This window comes from Neovison vison, chromosome X (genome assembly GCF_020171115.1).
Source record: "Neovison vison isolate M4711 chromosome X, ASM_NN_V1, whole genome shotgun sequence".
NCBI lineage: Eukaryota > Metazoa > Chordata > Mammalia > Carnivora > Mustelidae > Neogale > Neogale vison.
In genome coordinates, this window is record NC_058105.1 from 37447248 (window position 1) to 37464721 (window position 17474).

The 17474-nt window shown below is 39.1% G+C and overlaps 1 pseudogene; it reads left to right on the forward strand.

Annotated features, from left to right (window-relative positions):
* The first annotated feature begins 694 nt into the window (after positions 1–694).
* Positions 695–2262, forward strand: LOC122896544 (annotated as a pseudogene).
* Positions 2263–17474: the final 15212 nt, after the last annotated feature.

Genomic DNA, 17474 nt, shown 5'->3' on the forward strand with positions numbered 1-17474 from the left:
ATGATAAGGTTTATGCTGGAAGGAAGAACAGGGTGTTGGAGTCCACAACAGAAGGTCACTTGACCTGGTCCAGGAAAGGAGAAACAGAAGCGGATAAGATAGAAAAAAGGTTCTGCAGAAGCATATTGGTTGAACTGAAAGTAGAAGATCAAGTAGAAGCTTACCAGAAGGATTAGGTGGGTGAGACTCGAAAAGAACAGTATATGCACATTCCAAGAACTTACAGGTAGTTCACTGTGGCTTAAAATGAGGGGAGAAAGGTATGGTAGACAGTAGCCATTTTTGCCAATTATTCCAGTTCTCAGTCACCCCATTGTTCTGAGTCCATTGTAAGATAGAAAATCCTGCCCCCTCCTTGCACCCAAGGATGGTCAATGAATTGTGAACAGCAGTGATGCCTGTCATTTCCAGTATGATCATTTCACAGCCAGAGTAAGAGCCACTGGGCTTTTCTTTCTCTGCCATGGTGATAGGCAGTGGTCCAGGTGATGGAGACTCCATGAACCTTTGTCTGTGAATGAAGATGAAGTGGCAGTGAGTTTCTGCTGACTTGCAACTGGCAAGTAGCTGAGCGAGAAATAAAATTCTGTTATTGTATATCACTAAGATTTGGGGTTAGTTTGTTATCACAACATAACATAGCCTATCCTGACTAATACAGAAGGGAAGGGTAGCAGGAGTGAGGAATGGCGCCATGGAGGTAAACACAGGCCTAATCATGATTTGCTTCTTAAGCCATGCTAAGAAGTGTAACTTGTGGCATGAGTGGTTGTTATTCCCTGTTCTGCAGAACCCTTAGTGCCTCAGGGAAGATAAGAAACAGAATATTCAGGGATCCAGCCTTTGACCCTCACTTAAATAAGACACGTTTGCTTTTATCCATCCTTTATTAGGTTTTATTTAAATATTCCATTTTTTAAAATTTTTTATAAACATATATTTTTATCCCCAGGGGTACAGGTCTGTGAATCGCCAGGTTTACACACTTCACAGCACTCACCAAAGCACATACCCTCCCCAATGTCCATAACCCCACCCCCCTTCTCCCAACCCCCCTCCCCCCAGCAACCCTCAGTTTGTTTTGTGAGATTAAGAGTCACTTATGGTTTGTCTCCCTCCCAATCCCATCTTGTTTCATTTATTTTTCTCCTACCCACTTAAGCCCCTATATTGCATCACCACTTCCTCATATCAGGGAGATCATATAATAGTTAAATATTCCATTTTTAAAACAAGGCTTCACTAGCAACGACAAAAATGAACAAAACCCCTGGATGAATCATGATTGGACTTGATTTTAGAACGATTGCTCTAGATCCAGAGACTGGATTGTCAATAGGAAAGACTGGAGGGAAAGAAATAACTTTGGAAGCTACTGCAGGAATCCAGATGAGAGATGAGCTAGACAGGTGGCAGTGAGGATAGAGTGAAGTGAATATACTTAACAAAATATTTGGGAGATAGAATCCACAGACTTGGTGGCAGATGGTCTCTGAGGGGTTAGTGAGAGAGTGAAAGGCATCAGTGATGACTCCAGGATTTCTGTCCTCGACTGAAGGTCAGTGCCATCCACTGAGATGGGAATCACAGGAGGAGAAGCAGGTTCAGGGAGAATCTGATGAACTCATTTCTGAATATGTGGATTGACCCAGGCTCCTGAAAGAGTCAAGTTGGGAGGACTCACAGGAAAGAGGTCTGCTGTTCAAGAAGTCCCAGTTCCACTACTTAGTGGATCCACCTCTGTGAGCCTCTTTTCTCATCTGTAAAATGGGCTAAAAATATTCAGCTTCATCATGTTGTTGGTTCACATCAAATATAAGAATTTGTGCCAGAAAGTGGTATGGACATTCTAAAATGACACATAAATCATAAAAGGTATGTGCTCCACCATTTCCATTCCTCAGGTCCTGCCCTGCTTCTTGTCGGCAGAGGTATGAGCTCTGGATCTGACCCCAGCTGCACTCCCTGAGGGATGGTGAGACCCGTGCCATTGCAGACGTGACTGAGGCTGCTCTAAATCCGAAGGCCTACCCCCAACAGACACCCACCTCACCAAGAAACCACTGGACCTCATCCAGCAGTCATGCAATTACAAGCACCTTCAAAGCACCACCAAACTCCCCAACGGAGGCATCTCTGAGTTGGTGATGACGGCTGCAGGTGCTGAGCCCCTGGAGATCATCTTGAGCCATCAGAGAAGGCTCCCACCTGAAGCAGCAGATCCCATCCACTCAGCAGTCCATTGAAAGGCTCTTAGGCTAACCAGGTGACCTCTGCCGACATGACCTTGAGTTCTCCCCCTGGGTTGTGTATGATATTATTGGCATGTAGTTTCTTCAGCTACTGTCTCTGCATAGATTCTAGTACTGAATCTGGTTTCTGCACATTTGTATTGTTTTCATTTGGTTTTACAGGCTGTTATCCATACAGTACTCCCCGACCCTACCCCAATCTCCCATCCTCCTCTCCCTCGGCCATCCTATCTCTCTTTTGAAACAACGAATTCAGGCCCCAACAGGTGGAGGCTTATTGAATGGTGACACCATTCAAAGGCAGGGGAGAGTCATCCAGGATGGAGATCAAGTTCCAGCTTTCAGGAAATAACTTCCTGTTTTGTGGAGGGTATGAAGGGAGTCAACAACATTCACTTTGTAGCCGTTGTGCCTCCCCTCCAGATTCATTCCATACGTGTCTACTAGCCAGGGGATTATGTATCACTGAGGGAGAAAGCAGGTATTCAGTAAGGTTATGAGGTGTATGTCCAAGGGTCATTTGCCATTATACCCCTGCTGTTTGCTTTGATGATGCGATGTTATTCCCCCCACAATCCCCAAATCCCAACCATGCCTCTGAGGGGGGCAGGGCAGTGCAGCAGCAAAGGGATGTGCTGTACAATTCTAGAGGCTGTCTGGACGAGTTAGACATGAGGTTGTTGACCTAGGTCTTGAAGGAGTCCAGAGTGGCAAGAGAAAAGAGGGTCAACTGATGATGGAATGAAGAAGTCTGGGCAAGTCATGGAGACCTGACTGGAAGCGAGGGCAGAGATGCCAGAATCTGAGAAGACATCCTCTCTGGTGAATGGAGATGTCTTCAGCAGATACTTGGTATCAGCTCTGAGAGCCCATAACCCCGTTTCCTGACACGATATGCGTCAGATGTATATACTCTTTATCACATCAGAAGAACAGTGCTAGTGTGTCATTCTTGTGAGCATCTTAATGAAGAAATATATTCATAATCCCCCCACAATGGTAATAAGTATTTTCATGGGGAACAAAATAAATGTAAGAAGGAGGGGAGAGTTGTCAGGGGACATTCAGGAATTCTTTTGCCTGAAGAAAAAGTACAGAGCTTTGTCTGATTCATGGTGGCATCACCCAGGGACTTTCCAATTTCTGGGAAACTTATCCCTACAAAGAAATTATTTCCAGTGGCTTGGTGTCATGGCGATTTAACTAACTTGAGCCAAAAGTAGGGGATTTGGAGGAAGTCTGCCTAATCACGGGCAGTGGGAAATTGGACTGGAGCCAATGTAAATGTGGCAGGCTGGGAAATATTTTTGCAGACAGAGAGCATTTAAACAATTTTTTATTGTGGTAAAATATACATAACATAAAATTTACCATTTTAGCCATTTTTAAGTATACATTTCAGTGGCATTAAGTACATTCACATTGCTGGGTAACCATCACCAATATCCAACTCCAGAACTTTTTCATTATCCTAAACTGAAACCCTGTATTCATTAAATAATTAACTCTTCATTGCCTCCTCTCCCCTGCCTCTGAAAACCACTATCCTACTTTCTGTATCTATGAATTTGACTATTCTAAGAACCTCACATAAGTGGAATCAAATAGTGTTTGTCCTTTTGTATCTTGTTTATTTCACTCAGTATAATGTCTTCAAGGTTCATCCATTTCATAACATGTGTCCAATTCTCATTCCCTTTTAAGGCTGAAAAAAAATCCCATTGTATGTATCTACCACATTTTATTTATCCATTCATCCACTGATTGACACTTGAGCACTTTCCACATTTTGCCTGCTGTGAACATTGATGTACAGATATCTGATCAGATTCTTGCTTTCAATTCTTTGGGGTATATACATAGAAGTGGAATTGTGGAATCATACAATAATACTATTTTTTTTTGAGGAACCACTATACTATTTTCCACAATGGCTGCCATTTTACATTTTCACCACCAGTACACAGCGGTTGCACTCTCTCCACATCCTTGCCAACACTTGTCATTTTCTGTTTTTTTTTTCTTTTAAATAGTCATTCTAATAAATGTGAAGTGGAATCTCATTATGATTTGGCTCACATTTCCCTAATGATTAGTGATATTGGGAATCTTTTCATGTGCTTATTGGACATCTGTATAAATTCTTTAGAGAAATACCCATTGAATTCCTTTCCTGTTTTTTTTTAAAGATTTGTTTTATTTATTTTTTTTAAAGATTTTATTTATTTATTTATTTATTTGACAGACAGAGATCACAAGTAGGCAGAGAGGCAGGCAGAGAGAAAGAGGAGGAAGGAGGCTCCCTGCCAATCAGAGAGCCGGATGTGGGACTCAGTCCCAGGACCCTGAGATCATGACCTGAGCCGAAGGCAGAGGCTTAACCCACTGAGCCACCCAAGCACCCAAGATTTGTTTTATTTATAAGAGAGAAGGAGGAGAGAGAGAACAAACAGGAGGGGGAGACGGAGAGGGAGGGAGAGTCTCAAGCAGACCCCACACTGAGTGTGGAGCCTGATGTAGGGCTCAATCTCATGACCTAAGCTGAAACCAAGAGTCAGACATTTAACCAATGGAGCCACCCAGGCACCCCTCCTTTGCCTATTTTTGAGTTGGGTTTCTTATTTTTCGTTGTTGATTTGGAGATGTTTTTTATATGTTCTGAATAATAACACCTTTTCAGATATAGAATTTGCAAATATTTTCTCTCTATTCATAAGTTACTTTCTTATTCTGTTTAGTATACTTTGTAGCACAAAATTTTTAATTTGGTGAAATCCAATTTATCTAGTTTTTCTTTTGTTGTCTGTGCTTTTGATGTTATAGCCAAGAAATCATTGTCATATCCAATGTCCTGAAGCTTTTTCCCTATGTATTCTTCTAAGAGTTTTATAGTTTTAGCTCTTAAGTTTAGTTTTTGATACATTTCAGTTTTTGTATATGGTGTAAGGTAAACCCTCATCTTCATTTTTCAGCATATGGATGTCCAGTTTTAGCAGCACCATTAGTTGAAGAGCCCATCCTTTCCCCATTAAATGGTCTTGATACCTTTGTCAAAAATCATTTGATCACATATCCCAAGGTTTACTTCTGAGCTATTGGATGGTATTGGTCTGTATGTCCATTCTTGTTCTAGTACCACATTGATAAACACCATAGCTTTGTAGTAAGTTTTGAAATCAAGTATGAGACATCCAGCTTTGTCTTTTTAAAAATTATTTTGACTGTTTGGGATCTCTTGAGATTCTATATGAATTTTAGGATGGGATTTTCTATTTATGGACACACATACAATATTTTTGGGATTGCATCGAATCTTTATATTGCTTTTGAAGAAAGTATTTTTTAAAATCATTTTTAACAGTGATTTTATATTATTAAATCAACCTTGTGTTTTATTTCATACTAGTTTAAGATACACTTAGAATTTTTTTTATTTACTTTTAATTGAAGTATAGCTAACATACAATGTTATATTAGTTTCAGGTGTACAACTTAGTGATTTGAAATTTATATACATTATGCAGTGCTTGCAATAAGTGTAGTTACCACCTGTCATCATACAAAACTATTACAATATTATTGACTATATTCTGTATATATACTATTGTATATATGTATATATATTGACTATATATGCTGTACTTTATACTGCTGTGACTTATTTTATAACTGGAAGTTTGCATTTCTTAATCCACTTTACCTATTCCACCCACCTCCCCAACACCCCACTTTCTGGTAACCACCGGTTTGTTCTTTGCTTTTATGAGTTTGTTTCTTTTTTGTTTGCCTTTTGTTTTATTTTTTACCTTTCACACATAAATGAAATCATATGGTATTTTTCTTTTGCTATCTGATCGATTTCACTTAGCCATAATACTTACTAGGTCTATCCTTGTCACAAATGGCAAGATTTCTTTTTTTTAACAGCTGAGTACTAAGTGATAGATAAAGATATAGATAGATCACATTTTCTTTATCCATCAATTTATCAATAGACGGAGGTTGCAGAGTGGCTGCAGCAATTTACATTCCCATCAACAGTGCACAAGGATTTCCTTTCCTCACATCCTCACTAACACTTGTTCTTTTGTCTTTTTGATATTAGCCATTCTGACAGTATAGAGGTGTATCTCATTGTCATTTTGATTCTTATTTCCCTGGTGATGAGTGAAGGTGAGAATCTTTTCATGTGTTTTTTTTGGCCATACGCATGTCTTAAAGTATACTCTTTGGTAAAGAATTTAGAAGAAGCAGAGAAAATAACAATGATAAGAATAAGAAGAACAGAGTTCTGGGTAGGGAGAGAATTCTAGTTTTGCAATATGGTTATGGATGTGGTCTGTGTCCCTTTGCAAGTCATTTTCATGTTCTGTGCCTTGGTTTTCATCTCCTCTCAGACCCAAAGGATGTTAAAGTTACCTCAGAATGGCCTAAAGCAAGAACCTTGATATGAAATGTAGAGCTATATGGCTATGCACAGATTTCATAGAAAGGCTTTACTAATGACATAGTTCTTATTAATTTAATCATCTTATTTAATTGAAATAAAAGGAAATCAAATAACCATGTGTTTATTGAAAAGAAGATATGTCTGCCTTATCTGATGAAGACATCTACAAAGCTTGAGGACTATCCAGAAGGAATAGTTTAAAAGTCTAAGAAGTGGGAGCCTGTGTGGCTCAGTTGGCTCAGCGACTGCCTTCGGCTCAGGTCATGATCCCTGAGTCCCGCATTGGGCTCCCTGCTCAGCAGGGTGTATACTTCTCCCTCTGATCCTCTCCCCTCTCATGTGCTCTCTCTCTCTCTCAAATAAAGAAAAAAAGAACTTTAAAAAAAAAGTCTGAGAAGTTTGGAACAATGTGCTGCCCTCCCAAACATAACACAAACATTCCAAGTTTCCTGTGCCTAGAGGAGCTATTGCCTCTTGACCATATGACTTCCTATTGATACTACAAATATTTACTATACCAACCTAAAGTCAAGAGGAGCCAGAACACAGATGATACCCCCACCTTACTATCAGCCAAATTTGGACATTCCTTATTTAGGAACCAGAGGCAATACTTACAACCTTATCTCTAGATAACAACTTCTTATCATTACCTATATGAGACCTTGCCTATTGAACTCCTGTATTAGTTATCTATTGCTAGGTAACACGTTATTCCAGAACTTAAGGGCTGCAAACAAACATGTATTGCATCACAATATCTGGGGGTCAGGAGTCCAGGAGAAGCTTATCTGGGTGATTCTGGCTCGGGGTCTCTCATGAGACAACAATTAGAATGTGAGAAAATATTGACAAGTCATATATCTAACAAGAGATTTATAGCCAAAATATATGAGGAAGCCATACAAATCAGTAGCAAAAAACAAATAACCCAATTTTAAAATGGGCAAATGATCTGAATAGACATTTTTCCAAAGTGGACATCCAGCTGATCAATAGATCCATGAAAAGGTGCTCATCATCAAGGAAATGCACATCAAAACAATGAGGTATTGCCTCACTCCTATTCAAATGGCTGTCATCAAAAGACAAGAGACAAGTGTTGGCAAGAATGTGGAGAAAAGAGAACTCTTAAGCAGCATTGGTGGGAATGTAAATGGGTGCAACCTCTCTGAGCAACAGTATGGAGGATTCCCAAAAAATATTAAAACTAGAACTACAATGTGATCTGGCAATTCCATTTCTGGGTATATTTCTAAAGGAAATGAAATCACTACCCTAAAGAGATACCTGCACCTCCATGTTCACAGCAGCATGATGTACAATAGCCAAGATATAGAAACAACCTAAGTGCCCATCAACAGATGTATGGATAAACAAAATGTGACATGTAAGTGATGTATATAGTATCTACATATGAATATTATTCAGCCATAGGAAGAATGGGATCTTGCCATTTGTGACAACATGGATGAACTCAGGGAGCATCATGCTAAATGAAACAAGTCAGACAGAGAAAGACAAATACTGTGTGATCTCAGTTATATGTAGAATCTCAAAAAACCAAACTTATCAAAACAGAGAAGAGATTAGTGATTGCCAGAGGTGGCAAAAGGAAATAGGTGAAGTTGGTCAAAGGGTAAAAACTTTCAGTCAGAGAATATAAGCTCTGGGGATATAATGTACACCATGGTGACTATGGTGAACAAATACTAGATTACATATTTGAAAGTTGTTGAGAAAATAGATCTTTAAAATAGAAGAAAAATAGAAGAAAAAATGTGTAATACTGTGAGGTAATGCATGTTAACTAAATTTATTGTGGTGATCATTTTGTAATATATAAATATATCAAATAACTATGGTGTACATCTTAAACTTGTACAATGTTACATGTCCATTCTATCTCAATTAAGCTGGGAGGAAATAATAAATAATAAATTTCATTAGGGGAAAAAAAAAGGTGTTCACATGCTTGAAAGTGATGTTACACTTGACTTTGTTTGTGAAGTGTGGACAGTGAAATTGACAAACTTATCTAAGGAACTTGAAATTTTTGTTCATGGAGAGAAACATCATTTTGATGCTCAACACAGGTGTAAGTTATACAAACACTATTTTTTTAAAGATTTTATTTATTATTTGACACAGAGAGATCACAAGTAGGCAGAGAGGCAGGCAGAGAGAGGGTGGAAGCAGGCTCTCCAATGAGCAGAGAGCCCAACACAGGGTTCGATCCCAGGACCCTGAGATCATGACCTGAGCCAAATGCAGAGGCTTAACGCACTGAGCCACCCAGGTACCCCAATCACTATTTTTGAAACATTTTCTTTTTACTACTAAGTAGCAGACATTCTTACCCCCTCTGTCTTGCCTTGGTCTAGAAGCAGGAGAATGGTCAGCGTGGCATCTTTTTTTTTTAATTTAAATTCAATTAACCAACTTATAAGATACAGCATTCAATAATTTATCAGTTTCATATAACAGCGATTGCTCATCACATCACATGTCCTCCTTAATGCCCATCACTGAATTACCCCTTCTCCCCACCCACCTCTGCTCCAGCAACCCCCAGTTCATTTCCTATAGTTAAGAGCCTCTCATGGTTTTTCTCCTCTCTGATGACTTCCCATTCTGTTTTCCTTCCCTTCCCCTATGTTCCTCTTCCCTGTTTCTTATATTCCACATATGAGTGAAGCCATATGGTAACTGTCTTTCTCTGATGGACTTATTTCGCTCAGCATAATACCCTCCAGTTCCAACCACATAGATTTAAATGGTAAGTATCCATCCTTTCTGGTGGCTGAGTAATATTCTATTGTATATATGAACCACATTTTCTTTATCCATGCATCTGTCAATGGACATCTGGGCTCTTTCCACAGTTTGGCTATTGTGGACATTGCTGCTATGAACATTGAGGTACAGGTGCCCCTTCAAGTCACTACATCTGTATCCTTGGTGTGCAGTTGCTGGGTTAGAGGGTAGCTCTATTTTTAACTTCTTGAGGAAATTCCATACTGTTTTCCAAAGTTGCTGTACCAGCTGGCATTCTCACCAACAGTGTAAGAGGGTTCCCCTTTCTCTGCATCCTCAACACTTGTTTCCTGTCTTGCTAATTTTAGCCATTCTGATTGGTATGAGGTGGCATCTTGGAAAATTGGAGAGCCACATGTAGAAGAATGAAACTGGACCATTTTCTTACAGCATATGCACAAAGAATCCTCAAAATGAAAGAAAGACCTAAATCTGAGACAAGAATCCATCAAAATCCTAGAGGAGAATATAAGCAGCAATGTTTTCGACCTTGGTCGTAGCAACTTCTTGCTAGACACATCTCCAAAAGCAAGGGAAACAAAAGCAAAAATGAACTATTGGGACTTCATCAAGATAAAAACTTCTGCAAAGCAAAGGAAACACTCAACAATACTAAAAGGTAACCTACAGAATGGGAGAAGATATTTGCAAATGACATATTAGATAAAGACCTTGTTTCCAAAATCTATTAAAAATTTATCAAAGTCAACACTCAAAAGACAAATAATCCAGTCAAGAAATGGGCAGAAGACAGAAACAACATTTCTCCAAAGAAGACATGCGAATGGCCTACAGACACATGAAAAAATGTTCCACATCATTTGGCATCAGGAAAATGCAAATTAAAACCACATTGAGATACCACTTCACACTGGTCAGCATGGCATTTTGATGTCTCCTTTGGTTCCCAGGGTTCTAAGATAGCAGTCTTCTTAACATGTCTCTGAGCAAGTGGCAGCGATAAGGCTGGAGGTAGAAAAGCTCAGTGGAGAGAGACCAGTGCCTCTGGACAATCTCCTGAGCAGAGCCTCTTGGAAATCAATCATCCCTGAAGAGCAAGGCCAGCTCTGAGGTGGAAAAGAGCAAGTGTACCCTTTGTGCCCATCTGGCCTACTCATTCTCTGAGGAGCCTTATAAAGGGAGGAAATAGTGAAAGGGCCCACTTGCCACAGCATAATTTTCCAGGCTGATACAGAACAAAGAGACCACTGTAGGTGGGGTTGGCAACCAATGAACAGCTTGGAGCTGGATTTTCTCCAGTGTCCCAGAGCTGCTGAGAGATGGGATCATTAAGAGTTTATGGCCTCATGGATCTATTTTAAGCCTGTTCCATTGCTTGATGCTGGCCTCAAATTCAAGCGGCCACAGATTCTTTTATCCCCCAGGAACTGTGGCTTGGGCTGAACAAAAGAGGCTGCTCCTTTAGAGGGAGGAGGGCCTGGGGATGAGAGATGAGTTTAGAGGGGGGAGGGGATTGAAGGGTTTGTTGGGCCTAATAAGCCTAATGAGCTGCCTGTGGTGCTGTTGTCACTGACTGCCGCTCCTGTTCTCAGGCAGCTGACTGGATGGGGCATTCTCCCATGGAATCAAAAAGAAAACAAGTGCCCTTACTACTCTGATTAAGGTGAAGTAAGAAAACTATGCCCTAACCTCCTTGTTCTGAGGGAAGAAGAGTGGAGAGTGAGAAAGACAGGGCCCCTCTAGGGGCTAATGGATCATTCCAGAATAAAGGTAAGCAAAGCATCACATTTGACCAGGAGAACACCATGCCTTATGCTCAGAGACGTAAAGTCCTAGGTTTTTCTTCTTAGACTCTCTTTTAGAGGTGTGTAGAACAAGTAGCTACCTTGGGGAAAACGTGGTAATTACATCAGTGAGGCTTCAAAGAGATTTTCAAGGACCAGTGGTCACCACTAGAACCTAGCTTCTAATAAGTCATTTGGCAATAATTCTCTGAATGTCTACTATATCCCAGGAGCTGTCCTAGACCAATTTGATATAACAGTGAACAAATCAGACAGACATCTTTACCCTCACAGAGCTTATACCCTAATAAAGGGTGACAGTCCATAAACAAGATAATTTATTAAATAGTGTCAAATGATGATGAATGCTATGAAGAAAAGAAAATCAGAGTTGGAAAGAATGGGAAGTACAAGCTTGGTGGTAGGGATTCAGAAATTTAATAGGTCAAGGAAGATCTCATGGAGATGGGGATATTTGAGCAGAGGCTTATAGGAAGTGAAGGATCAGGATAAAAACCTTTTGCACACCAAAGGAAACAATCAACAAAACTAAAAGGCAACATGTGGGATGGGAGAAGATATTCACATAGGACATATCAAATAAAGGGCTAGTATCCAAAATCTATAAAGAACTTATCAAACTCAACATCCAAAAAAACAAAAAATTCAGTTAAGAAATAGGCAGAAGACATGAACAACATTTCTCCAAAGAAGACATGTATATGGCCGACAGACAAATGAAAAAATGCTCCACATCACTCAGAATCAGGGAAATACAAATCAAAACCACAATGAGATACCACCTCACACCAGTCAGAATGGCTAAAATTGACAAGACAGGAAACAACAAATGTTGGTGAGGACTCGGAAAAAGGGGAACACTCTTACACTGTTGGTGGGAATGCAAACTGGTGCAGCCACTCTGGAAGACAGTATGGACGTTCCTCAAAAAGTTAAAAATAGAGCTACCCTATGACTCAGCAATTACAGTATTAGGTATTTATCCAAACGATACAAACATAGTAATTGGAAGGAGCACATGCACCCCCAGTGTTTATAGCAGTAATTTCCACAATAGCCAAACTATGGAAAGATATGTCCATCAACAGATGAATGGATAAAGAAGATGTGATAATGGAATATTACTCAACCATAAAAAACTGAGATATTGCCATTTGCAATGATATGAATAGAACCAGAGGGTATTATCCTAAGCAAAATAAGTCAGTCAGAGAAAGACAATTATCATACGGTGTCATTTATATGTGGAATTTAAGAAACAAAACAGATGAACATAGGGGAAGGGAAGGAAAAATAAAACAAGATGAAAACAAGAGAGGGAGACAAGCCATAAGAGACCCTTAACTCTAGGAAACAAACTGAGAGTTGCTGGAGGGGAGTTGAGGGGACAGGGAAATTGGGTGATGGGCATTAAGGAGCGCACGTGATGTGATGAGCACTGGGTCTTATATGCAACTGATAAATCACTAAATTCTACCCCAAAAGTAATACACTATATGTTAGCTAAATTGAATTTAAATAAAAAAAATTTTTAGGGAAGTGAAAGAAAGATTCATGAGAATATCTGTGGGAAGATTGTTCCAGGCAGAGGGAAGATCATGTGCTCTAAGAGGTCTGGCATAGTTGAAGAATAACAAGGAGGCTAGTGTGGTTGAACTGATACAAGGGAGGAATGAAATGATAAGAGCTGTGGTTCAAGAGCTAGCAGGGCCAAATAGTAGAGTGCCTTGTAAATTAAGAATTTTAATTTTATTATGGGTGAGATGGGAGGTCATTAGAAGGTTTTCAGTAAAGAAGTAACACAATCTTATTTCTGGTTTAAAAAAAAAAACTCATTCTGGCTGCTGTTCGGAGGATAGACTATAAGGAAGGAAGGGTGGAAGTGGGAAGACCTTTTGAAAGGAATTGTAGTCATCTGGGCAAGAGAGTATGGTGATTTGGGCCATGAGGCAGGGGTAGAAAGATGAGAAGTGGTTAAACACTGATTTAATTGAAAAGTAGAGCTGATGAATTTGCTGATGGATTGGATATGGATGATGTAAAGAAAGAAAGTTAGAGGTCAAGAAGGACTGCAAGGATTTTGACCTAACCCATTGGAAGAATCAAATTGTCAGCAACAAGATGGGATGGACAAGTAGAGGAACAGATTTGAGAGGTGAAAGAACATCTGAGTTTGTTAATTAACAGACTTGAGTTTGCACAGATCTAAAGGTACTAGAAAAAAGGTAGCCACTGGCAGCCAAACTGGATGAGTCACAGTGAAAAATGGATTGAAACAAACCTCATTATAGCTTCAGGTAGAGCTAGTTGGTGGAGATTTGGGGAAATGGATCCAGCTGGACACAAGCTGCTCTTCTTCCTCCTCTCCCTTCTCCTGCCTGGAATCTGGTGCTTCCACAGGCTCACTCAGCTCCATCCTGCTTGGTCAGTCCCTCATGTCTAGTCTTGGGGATGATAAGTTTTCTGTAAAGATGCAGAGAGTAAAGACTTTAGGCTTTGAGAGCCAGTTGGGCACCGCTGTAGTTACTCAACTCTGCCACTGCAATGCAAAAGCACTCATAGACAATATGTATGTCAATGAGTATGGCTGTAGCCCAATAAAATCCTATTTTCAAAAGCAGCCCATGACCTGCTTTGACTCATGAGCTGTAGTTTGTAATCCCCTGCCCTAGACCTGTGAAGAGCTACCCACAAAAATATAGGTCTCACTTGCCCACTCAACCTTGTAACATACTTACAACCAAACTTCAGGACGAAATACCAGAGAGGTATCTCTGGGGAGCTATCTCTCAAATATGGCTGTATATTAATGTTTTAGTGGCAGAACCAGTGGTCTCATTGGCATTTTTTTTTACTCTATAAAGGGACTAATCCAAGTTGGGACTAAAACTCCCTTCACTTCAAATAAGGGGAAGGAAAGGTGATTTGTAAGCATTTTAATTTTTCCTGAATTTACCCTTAGGACCTTAGGAGAAAATGTTACTGGCCACTGCTCTAGAATTGTCTTCTGTCCCCCACAAGGCAACTAACACAACCCAGGTCCTATTCTTCTCAGGGCCCTGCCAGGTGACTACCTAATCCAGTTATAAATTGTTAAAGGTTTCCAATTTATGAATGTATACATATGAATGCATCCCTAAACAATATATAGTATTGCTTTGAATGCTGACAACTTTTGTATCAGTGATATAATAGTGCAAATACGTTTTCAAGTTTGATCCGTAATTGATACATACACTTAAAGTGCATTCATTGGCACTAAGTTAAACTCTTCTATTGTAAGAATATACCATTCGCCCATCAATGATTTCTTAGGCTGACTCCAGTTTTATACTATTTCAAAAAATGCCACAGTGAACATTTTGGTTTAATCCCTGATACCATATTTGAGAGATGAAGTGCTGTTATTTTTCTGAGTTCTCCCCCCAATGTCCATGGAACCTCATTCTGTGTAACAATGGCATATGTAGAAAGATAAAGTGCCCTCCAGAAACAAAACATGAAAAGGCCTTCTGAACCTCTTATCTCACTGCAGTTGCGTAAAGAGTTTCAACCTAAATGAAAATGACCAAGCCAGGAGAAGCGAAAGTGACAAGGTCAAGGTCACCTTCTCCTTTGACTCTCAGTTCAGAATCTTGGATCTGGAGTGTCAAAGCAAAATATTTTTGTTTGGTCACAGTCTCTTCCAGCCTGGATTCACGTGTGTCCATGATGGAGGGAGACTTCAGTGGCCAAGAAGAATCGGGTTGCAATGTATTCTGTCAAGTATCACATGTGGCAGGAGGCTTCCAGATTGTGGAGTCAAACCTAGAACGTCTTAGGGTACAAAGGCAGAAGGTAACTGAATAGCCAGCCACCCCCTGGATTTCCAAGTTGTTCTCCAGGTGTTTCCTGCTGTTGCTCCACAGAGCTGGACAAAAAAGTATCTTATGTTTATGGTTTTCTACCAAAAGGACTCATGTTATAAGTCAGTGAGAATCTCAACAGTTTTGACATTAATGTGGATCGTTGTTGTTGTTGTTTTCGTAGAACGTTTCCTGAAGATTTTCTGTTCCTCAGTGTGTTCACATTTACTCCCTTCATAGAGCTGCTCATAGAGACTGTCAGTTGTTAGGGTCTGACAGAAAAAGGGAAAAAGAGTTTTGAAACATCAATTGATATTATCACTTTATTATCAGGATATAATAGAGATACTTTCTACCCTTTTGCTTCTGTTCATGTTCTGTTTGCCCTTACCTGTAAGCTCCATGGCAGAGAAGCATGGACCATGTCTGAACCTCTGTTCATGACACCCATTATTTCATAAGTGTCTGATGCCATTGTCCATAAAAACCCAAAGAACCACCACAATTCTTTTGTCTACATATGGCATCCCTGGATCCCTGGATGGAACATATGCATCTGAAAAACCTACAATTTAAACTCTTACAGACATTTTTACGTTCTTAGATTAAGTACTACCTGTTAGTAAGTCACATTACTGCTACCTACATACTTGCTCTGTGAATTCCTTGTAGGTATGTAGCCTGAAAGCAAGCAGGCATCCTCAGTTACCCTAAGAAGTTACACGCCCCATTCCACACACAAAATCTGTTTCCCGCTCCACAGTCCAGTTCTTTCTCAGAGAAAGTTAAGCTGTTTCTACATGATACAAAATCAAGTATTGTTTGTAAAAATTGTCACATAATCATACAAAAAAAAAAACCCATGGTTGAAAGGGATTACTGGACTGTGTTCAACAATTCTCGTAAGTGTGATGTATATTATGAACAACAAATGCAAAATTAGAGCTGGTAAACAAACTCACTTTAAATTTTTTAAAAAATGTATGTATTTAGTGGTGTCTGGATGGCTCAGTCGGTTAAGCATCTGCCTTTGGCTTAGGTCACGCCCCCAGGGTCCTAGGATCTAGCCCTGCATTGGGCTTTCTGCTTAGTGGAGACCCTGTTTCTCCCTCTCCCTCTGCTTCTCCCCCTGCTTGTGCCCTCTCCATCAAATAAATAAAATCTTTTTCTAAAAAGTATGTATTTATTTTAACACATGTTAGAAAAATGTAACTATTATATCAGATTCATTATTTCAGAAATATCATTGCTTAGGATGAGTCAATTTAATGAAAAAGTGAGTCAATTTGATGAAAAATATTAGGTGACAAGTATTAAGTGAATAGGACAGGTGGTTTTCAGATACAGCAAAAATAGTGAAGGTCATATGTAAATGAGCAATACTTGGAAAATACTGATGTAATTAGATGTTTTTGTTTCCTTCCCAAGGTCATTTCTTAAGAAATGACCCAGGAGTTCTACAGCTAATTTGATTATTATTTAAAGATACTTGGAAATGGCTTAAAATTTATAACTAAAAAAAGTAACTAAAAACAATGCATACACTAAAGAATGTTATACATGCCAAATTTTTACATATTGAAGGCCAACGATGCATTAACTTGAGCTGCTCCATAGATTCATTTTTCATGTACAAATGAACTTTCCATATACAAGTCAAGATAAACTTCGTTTGCCATTCAGTTTAATCAAAGAATATAATGTAACTCAACAGCATGTGGTTGGTAAGAGAATAAAAACTATTACCATTTGTAGGCACTTGGCTGGCTCAGTCAGTGGAGCATGCAACTCTTGATCTTGGGGTTGTTGAGTTTGAGCCCCACATCAGGTATGGAGATTAGCTAAAAATCAACTCTTTAAAAAAATACTACTACCGTTTGCAAATACTTATCTTTGTGGGTCAAAATATTCTTACTACTATGCAACCAAAACCAATTACAGATATGGATTGATACAACTGCATCATAACTTTCAATTTCAAATGGTGTTTATCATAACAGTGTTAGCCTGATTAATTTTTCCTTATAAAAGTAAGTGTATGTTTGGGTTATCAAATACATTTATGTTAATAAAATACTGCTTTTCTCTGTTTTAATATATTGAAGACCTGTATAAAATTTTATTTGTAAAGGTAGCTTCCTTTTTTAAAAAATTATTTAATTTCAATTTAATTAATTTAACTAATTTTTAATTTTGTTTCAGAGGGAAAGCTTCATTAATAAAAAGGTTTGAAAACCATTGGTGGAAATGAGGTAGCTAGTTGAATTACTAAATTTGTCAGTATCATAATGTGTTGAGATTTTATGTAAATGAAAGAGAGGAAGATTCTGCTTAATAATAAGAG